The 8,401-nt window shown below is 41.5% G+C and overlaps 1 pseudogene; it reads left to right on the top strand.

Annotated features, from left to right (window-relative positions):
• Nucleotides 1–6,599, top strand: part of LOC130981001 (uncharacterized) — a 97,468-nt pseudogene extending 90,869 nt beyond the window's left edge.
• Nucleotides 6,600–8,401: the final 1,802 nt, after the last annotated feature.

The raw sequence follows: 8,401 nt of genomic DNA, 5'->3' as shown, positions 1-8,401 counted from the left end.
AGAAGCAAAGTTGGCGTTGCCAACTTGAATCTGGCGTTGCCAACGCCACACACAAGCAAGGCAAGCTTGGCCCTGGAAGAAGCAAAGTTGGCGTGCCAACTTGAATGGCGTTGCCAACGCCACACAAGCAAATTTGGCACCAAGTTGGCGCACCAACCAGCTGCCAAACGCCCAATGGCGCACCAACCAGCTGCCAAACGCCCATTGGCGCACCAACCAGGCTGCCAAACGCCCATTGGCGCACCAACCAGGTGCCAAACGCCCAATGGCGCACCAACCGCGTTCCAAACGCCCAAATGCCGCACACTCACGTTGCCAACGCTAGATGGGCGTTGCCAACGCCAACTTACCAAAACAAGGCAGCCTGAACATGTCCACTTCAATGGAAGATATCTTGAGCTACAGAGATCCAAATTGAGTACTTCCAGTTGCGTTGGAAAGCTAACATTCAGAGCTTCCAACCATATATAATAGTCCATGGTGGGCACAAGATTGGAGCCAAACCAGAGTCATCTTTAGGCCCTAAAAACAAGAACAGAAATGAAATTCAAGGGAGCTAGAGATGATCCTTGGATGTGGGATCGAGCACGTTGCCAACGTGCACAAGGGGCGTGTTTTGCAACAACGCCAGCCTCAAGTCCTTGCCTTGGAGAGATGCTCGAGCACGTTGCTAACTTGGGGTGAGGGTGCGTTATTCACAACAACTTGGCAACAACTTGGCAGCTTGACCTTACCTTCTTTGAGGAACCATAACTTGAGCTAGGAAAGTCCAATTGAGGTGATTCCAGTGGCATTAGAAAATAGACATCAAGAGCTTTCCAATGATGTATAATAGTCCATATTGAAGCTGAAGGTTGACACTCAAATTCTGGGCTACATTTAGCATGAAAGTAAGGCCAAGAAGAGAAGAGCAAGTTGTTTGCAACAACTTGGGCTAGCAACGCCCAAGTCTCAAACTCACTTCCAGGAAATTGGCATGCACGTTGCCAACGTGCACTAAGGCCTGAGTTATTGCCAACAACGCCCATCAATGGGCCAGAATTGGTGCCAACTTGCTCTACTTCCCCTATTCATCACAAAGGTCAAAACACTCCAATTGAGCCAAGAATTCAACAAAGGAAGCCCATCTTGCTAAACCCACTTGAAGATCTTTAGGACTAGTATAAATAGAGATTGATTTGTACTTTAGAGGGACTTTTTTTACACTTTTACTTTTTACACTTTTGACACTTAGAATTTTAGACTCTGCACTTTTTGAGAACTCTTTGGTACTTCCGAGGTACCCGAGAGCTTTTTTGATTCTTATTGGAATTTTCTTCTTCAATTTGAAGTTCTAAGCATTTCATTCTTCTCTTCTTCTTCCTTTACATTAGTTTAATTCTTGTTGATGGCAATTGTTGTTGAAATTGGAGCAATGACTCACTAAACCCCACTTTCATTAGGGGGAGGAGCTCTGTTTGTTGGAATGGATTGATGAACCCATTTCCTCCTCAATTCTAGTGGTTGATTTAAAGAGGGAACTCTTGATCTTCACAGATTCAACCACCATCGAGAGAGGGGTTAATCTATGAATTATGTGGTGAGTTTGAGGAATGAGCCACATAATTCAGTTTAGAGTTCATCTTTCATGATTTCTTTAATCAATATACCTTGGTTAGTATGTGAGATGTAACTCTCCTTGGTTGAGATTATAGAAATTGTGTGGCTGGATAATATGAGCTCTCTCTCATGAACAATTAGATCACGAGAGTGGCAATTGGTTATGTTGAGAGAGATTGAATCACCAAGAGATTGGGGTTCAATCACCCACTTGCCATAGATCTATACCCATGATTGAAGGATTTGACTAACATCAATTCATGAAAACTAACATCTCTGATCCCTAATGATCCTCCATCATTAATTCTCATTTCTTTTGTTCTTAGTGTTTGAAAACCCATTACCCAATTCCCTTCTACATTCTTGCAATTTATTATTCTTGTCATTTACATTCTGTTTCTTATTTCTCACTCTTATGCTCTTTAGAATTCAGCACTTTAATTCCTTGCAATTTATTTTTGATGTCATTTAAGTTTCTTGCACTTTAAGTTTCCGTCATTTACTTCCATTTTATTTCTCTATTCTAGTTCTTTACATTTTGTGTCATTTACATTCTTGCAATTATGTTCAAAAATCAAAATGCTCATGAAATCAAAACTATGTTCGCTTGACTAAATCTACCATTAACTAAAGTTGCTTAATTTCCAATCTCCGTGGGATCGACCTCACTCTTTGTGAGTTTTATTACTTGATACGACCCGGTATACTTGCCGGTTGTACGTGAAATCTTAATTTTTACGTATCAAGTTTTTGGCGCCGTTGCCGGGGATTGGTTAGGTTGACAATGATTAAGTGAAAGGTGGTTTAGATTAAGCATTTTTTTTTATTTTTGTTAAGCCCACTAACTGTTTGATACTTTGTTTCACTAACTCCAATTCCACTCTAATTCTAGAATATTTCACTTGTGATTTTGGTTCTGTTTGTGTATGTCAGGAACAAGTAGACGTGATATTGAGGACGAGAGAACCCGACGAAGGTTAAGGAGAGCAGAAAGAGGAAAGTTCATAGTTGGTGAAGAAGGGTCAGAGGAATCAGAGGGAGAAGATCAAGTCATGGAGGATGAGATGCACAACCCTCCTGGAGGGGTCAACAATAATGGTGGACACGCTAGAAGGGTGTTATCCTCATATACTATCCCTGATCCAAGACATTGTGGGAGCAGCATTGCTACACCAAATGTTCAGGCCAATAACTTTGAGCTAAAACCTCAGCTCATCACTTTGGTACAGAACAATTGCTCTTATGGAGGGGGACCTCTTGAAGACCCAAATCAACATCTCTCTGTTTTTCTGAGGATATGCAATACAGTGAAGACAAATGGAGTGCATCCAGATGTCTACAAGTTGTTGCTATTTCCATTCTCTTTGAGGGATAAAGCCACTCAATGGCTAGAATCATTCCCCAAGGAAAGCCTCAATGATTGGAATGAAGTGATGGGCAAATTTCTAGCAAAGTTCTACCCACCTCAAAAGGTCATCAAGTTGAAGACAGAGGTTCAGACTTTTAGGCAAATGGAAGGGGAGTCATTGTACGAAGCCTGGGAAAGATATAAGGCACTAATGAGAAGATGTCCCCCAGACATGTTTAGTGATTGGGTTAAGCTTCAAAACTTCTATGAAGGCTTAAACTTAGAAGCAAGGAAGGGACTAGACTACTCATCAGGAGGATCACTCAACATGATGAAAACTGCTGAGGAGGCTCAAAACCTCATTGAGATTGTGGCAAACAATCAATATTATTACTCATCAGAGAGGCAACACAATCCACCCCCAAAGAAAGGTGTAATGGAGCTTGAAGGTGTTGATGCTATCTTGGCACAAAACAAGTTAATGCACCAACAAATCCAACAACAAATGGAGATGATAACAAAGAGAATGGATGGTATGCAACTTGCATCAGTGAACACAACAAATCAGCCATCACTTGAATGGAACCAAGGTGAAGGAACCACGGTTGAACAACCACAAGAACAAGTTCAATACATGCAGAATACTTCAAATTCTCAGGAAGAATTCCATGGTGATACATACAACTCATCTTGGAAGAATCATCCCAATTTAAAGTGGGGAGAAAACCATTGGCAAAAGAACAACAACCACAATCACACCCGTAACACAAACAACCAAAATCACCATACCAACAACACTAACCAATATAGAAAAACACAAAACACATATCAACACCTCCATCATAACCACAAACCCACCAAAATAACTTCTCTGCACCAACATCCAACTCACAAAATTACCACACTAATCCACCCAACAACTTCCAACAACAATCAACCCCCATCATACCTCCAATTGACCATCATGAGGCCAGAATCTCAAGTCTGGAAGCAACCTTGCAAGCACTTGCTCAAACCACTCAAGCTTTAGCTAAGGGACAACAAGAACAAGCGGTCACTATGAAGAACATTGAGAGACAAGTGGGACAACTAGCCAAACAAGCCGAGAAACCAACCCATGTCCTCCCAAGTGACACAATACCCAACCCAAGAGAAGAATGTAAGGCTTTGCAGTTAAGGAGTGGCAAGGTAGTTGGTGAAAGTTCAAATAAAGAAGCAACAAAACCCAAAGAGCAAGACACAATGGAAAGGCAAGATGAAGAAAAGGCTTCAACATCTAACAAAGGCAAGGAGGTTGTCAAGCCACAAGGCAATCCACCAAGTCAAGAAGGCAACCGTGATGGCAAGGAAAGTATGAATCCACAAAAAGAAAACAAAAATGAAGGAGTGAAAGCTTATGTACCCAAGCTTCCTTACCCAACTAGGATACACAAAGGAGCAAAGGACCAACAATTCCCAAGGTTTTTAGAGATCTTCAAGAAACTTGAAATCAACATCCCATTGGCAGAGGCTCTAGAACAGATGCCATTGTATGCAAAGTTTCTTAAGGAGTTGATCACCAAGAAGAGGAGTTGGCAAGAAAAAGAAACCGTGGTTCTCAATCAAGAGTGTAGTGCCATCATTCAACAAGGGTTACCTCCAAAACTCAAAGACCCTGGCAGCTTTCTCATACCTTGCACGATTGGGAGCATGGCTGTTGACAAATCACTTTGTGACCTGGGAGCAAGCATTAACTTAATGCCCCTTACCATGATGAAGAAAATGATGATTGAAGAGCTCAAACCCACAAGGATGTCACTCCAACTTGCTGACAGATCCATCAAAGTGCCAAATGGAGTAGTTGAAACCTCTTGGTGAAGGTGGGAAACTTCATATTCCCAGCTGATTTTGTGGTCCTAGATATGGATGAAGAGGGAAACAATTCAGTCATTCTTGGTAGACCCTTTTTGGCTACAGCTAGAACAATCATTGATGTGGAAAAGGGAGAGATGATCTTCAGGGTGCATGATGAACAAATGACCATAAATGTCTTCAAAGCAATGCAACACCCTGTTGAGAAAGAAAATTGCATGAGGATTGATGTAGTGGACTCTTTGGTTGAAGAAGTGCTTAACACAAACCATCAAATGCAACAAGAGGAAGTCCATAACATCAAGGGACAAGAAGAAATACGTTGGAAGCATCAAAGGAACCAAGTGAAGCTACCAAAGAAGAGGCACCACAACAAGAGTTGAAACCACTACCCCCTCATCTTAAATATGCATTCCTTGGTGAGAAAGACAGCTTCCCAGTGATCATCAATTCCACATTGAATGCAGAGGAAGAAGAAAAGCTCCTTGTGGTTTTGAGAACTCACAAAGAGGCTTTGGGGTGGACCATTGATGACTTGAAGGGCATAAGCCCTGCCATATGCATGCACAAGATACTCTTGGAGGAGAACTCCAAACCTGTGGTACAACCTCAAAGAAGATTGAATCCCACAATGAAGGAGGTTGTTCAAAAGGAAGTCCTGAAGTTGTGCAAGGCTGGGATCATCTACCCTATATCTGACAGCCCATGGGTCAGTCCAGTGCAAGTAGTACCTAAGAAAGGAGGCATGACTGTCATTGTTAATGAGAAGAATGAGCTTATCCCAACACGAACAGTGACAGGGTGGAGGATGTGCATAGACTATAGGAGGTTGAATGATGCCACAAGAAAAGACCACTTTCCTCTACCTTTCATTGATCAGATGCTTGAGAGGTTGGCTGGCCATGCTTATTATTGTTTTCTTGATGGATATTCTGGGTATAATCAGATAGTGGTTGACCCCATGGATCAAGAGAAGACTTCCTTCACTTGTCCCTTTGGAGTCTTTGCATACCGGAGGATGCCATTTGGACTTTGCAATGCCCCAGCTACCTTTCAAAGATGCATGCTTTCAATCTTCTCAGACATGGTAGAAAAATTCATTGAAGTCTTTATGGATGATTTCTCTGTTTTTGGTGATTCATTCAATACTTGCTTGCACCATCTTACCTTAGTCTTGAAAAGATGCCAAGAAACAAACTTAGTTTTGAATTGGGAAAAATGCCATTTCATGGTACCCGAAGGCATTGTTCTTGGTCACAAAATTTCAAGAAAGGGTATAGAAGTTGACAAGGCAAAAGTAGAAATTATAGAAAAACTTCCTTTGCCAACTAGTGTGAAAGCTGTTAGAAGTTTCTTAGGACATGCTGGATTTTATAGGAGATTCATCAAAGATTTTTCCAAAATAGCAAAACCACTAAGCAATTTGCTGGTGGTAGAAAATCCTTTTATCTTTGATGATGAATGCAAGCATGCTTTTGAAACTCTAAAGGCTAAGCTCACCACAGCACCAATCATCACACCCCCAACTTGGGGACTACCTTTTGAACTCATGTGTGATGCAAGCAACCTTGCAATTGGCGCTGTGTTGGGGCAAAGGAAGGAAAAGAAGCTTCATGTTATCTACTATGCAAGTAAGGTGTTGAATGAAGCTCAAAAGAACTACACCACAACAGAGAAAGAGTTACTAGCCGTGGTGTATGCCTTTGATAAGTTTAGACAATATTTGATTGGATCTAAAGTCTTAGTGTATACTGACCATGCTGCCATTAAGTATCTTATGTCAAAACAGGATGCCAAACCAAGGCTAATTAGATGGGTGCTACTCCTACAAGAGTTTGACATTGAGATCAAAGATAGAAAGGGCAGTGAAAATCAAGTTGCTGATCACTTATCAAGGGTGCCACAAGATGAATGCCAAGACAACCTTCCATCAATAAATGAAGAGTTTCCAGATGAACATCTCTTGCACATTCAACATGTCCCATGGTTTGCAGACATGGCCAACTACAAGGCAGGAAGAATCATTCCACAAGAGTACACAAGACAACAAGTGAAGAAGCTGTTGCATGAGGCTAGGTTCTTCTTTTGGGACGAACCATTCTTGTTCAAAAGATGCCCAGACGGAATGATAAGAAGATGTGCCAGAAAATGAGATGAAGGACATACTGTGGCATTGTCACAACTCTAGTTATGGTGGTCATTTTGGAGCTGAAAGAACTGCTGCTAAGGTCCTTCAAAGTGGTTTCTATTGGCCTTCAATCTTCAAGGATGCTAGGGAGTTTGTGAGCCAATGCAATGAATGTCAAAGAGCAGGGGGTTTGTCAAAGAAAAATGAGATGCCCCAAAAGTTCATTTTGGAAGTGGAACTCTTTGATTTGTGGGGAATAGATTTCATGGGACCTTTTCCTCCATCCTACACGTTCAAATACATCCTGGTAGCAGTAGAGTATGTCTCCAAATGGGTAGAAGCAATAGCCACCACCACATGTGATACCAACGTGGTCTTGCAATTCCTCAAGAAGAACATCTTCACAAGATTGGAGTACCCAAAGGGCTTATAAGTGATGGGGGAAGCCACTTTTGCAACAAGCAACTCAATTCCTTACTCCACAAGTATGGTGTTACACACAAAGTAGCTACCCCATATCACCCACAAACCAATGGACAAGCTGAACTTGCTAACAGAGAGCTAAAAAGGATCTTGGAGAAAACTGTGGGAACAACAAGAAGGATTGGGTTAGGAAGCTAGATGATGCACTTTGGGCATATAGGACAGCCTTCAAGACACCCATAGGAAAATCTCCCTTTCAATTGGTGTATGGAAAGGCATGCCACCTCCCTGTAGAGCTTGAACATAAGGCTTTCTGGGCCACCAAACTTCTAAATCTAGATGCTCAAGCAGCAGGAGAGAAGAGGTTGCTACAACTCAATGAGCTTGAGGAGTTCAGATTGGAGGCATACGACAATGCCAAAATATACAAGGAGAGAGCAAAGAGATGGCATGATAAGAGGATCTCTCAAAGAACATTTGAACCAGGCCAAAAGGTGTTATTATTCAATTCAAGATTGAAGATCTTCCCTGGGAAGCTGAGGTCTAGATGGACTGGTCCATACACCATCACCAAAGTTCACCTCATGGCTATGTTGAATTGCTTGATGAAGCCTCAAAACAAACCTTCACAGTCAATGGACATAGGGTGAAGCACTATTTTGGTGGCCCTTGGAGCAAGGAAGAGAGTGTGCAACTCTTAACATGAGCAAAGAAGCTGCAATGTCGAGCTAAGGACAATAAACAAAGCGCTTCATGGGAGGCAACCCATGCACAGGGAGTCTTTTAATTTCATGTTTTAGTAACCAATAATGAGCAAGTAGACTAGTACATGGTGTATGCAAGGCACTAAGTTTGTGTGGCCAATCTTGAAGTAATGGCAAATGTGTGTTCTATAACACTTAGCCACAAACTAAGTTTGGTGTCCATACATACACGAAAATGCTAAGCTATGAAAGTTTTGTCATCTACTTTAGTTATAAAATAAAAAAAAAAAAAACGTGAAAAAAAAAAAGCATTGAATGTAGGTAAATTACTAAGTTTGATGTGGCTAT

This window comes from Arachis stenosperma, chromosome 5 (genome assembly GCF_014773155.1).
Source record: "Arachis stenosperma cultivar V10309 chromosome 5, arast.V10309.gnm1.PFL2, whole genome shotgun sequence".
NCBI classification, from domain to species: Eukaryota; Viridiplantae; Streptophyta; class Magnoliopsida; order Fabales; family Fabaceae; genus Arachis; species Arachis stenosperma.
This window is presented reverse-complemented; position numbering and strand designations above follow the sequence as displayed.